General features: G+C 51.0%; 1 protein-coding gene across 7 annotated transcripts in view; it reads right to left on the reverse strand.

Annotated features, from left to right (window-relative positions):
* CAMK2G (calcium/calmodulin-dependent protein kinase II gamma) overlaps positions 1-453 on the reverse strand; it is a 117,454-nt gene that overhangs the window by 9,643 nt on the left and 107,358 nt on the right. The gene's annotated exons all lie outside the window — the stretch shown is intronic.

A 453-nucleotide genomic window follows, 5' to 3' on the forward strand; every position in this document is an offset into this window, starting at 1 on the left:
TGTATACAGGGAATAGATCAAAACAACACAGTGGGCTGTCTATTGTAAAAAAAAAAAATCCTTACAAGCAAGCTATCTGGAATTGTTTCCGCATGAAGCAGGGCTACTTGCTGGACCTCCTTCCCATGCTACTTGCTGGACCTCCTTCCCATGCAGAGCACACACCAACATGTGCAACGTCCAGAAGATGGAGTCCATGGGAAAGGCTCCATTTGGGATGAGCGGGGAAATCTGCAGCCCACAGCCACCATGTGCTTGACTCATCTCAAGGAGATCTGCACCCCCTTCCCAAGCGCAGCGATGCAGCAGCATCGACCCTGTCCTCCAACACAAGTCCATTCCATCAGACTGTGCTCATCTGCTTGCTTTTACTACATGTCCCGAGCTACAACCAGCACACAGGAGTTGATCCATTTTTTCCGAAGGGCAGAGAGCCTCGGGATGTCACGGGGG

This window comes from Haliaeetus leucocephalus, unplaced genomic scaffold (genome assembly GCF_000737465.1).
Source record: "Haliaeetus leucocephalus isolate CR32 unplaced genomic scaffold, Haliaeetus_leucocephalus-4.0 Scaffold229, whole genome shotgun sequence".
NCBI classification, from domain to species: Eukaryota; Metazoa; Chordata; class Aves; order Accipitriformes; family Accipitridae; genus Haliaeetus; species Haliaeetus leucocephalus.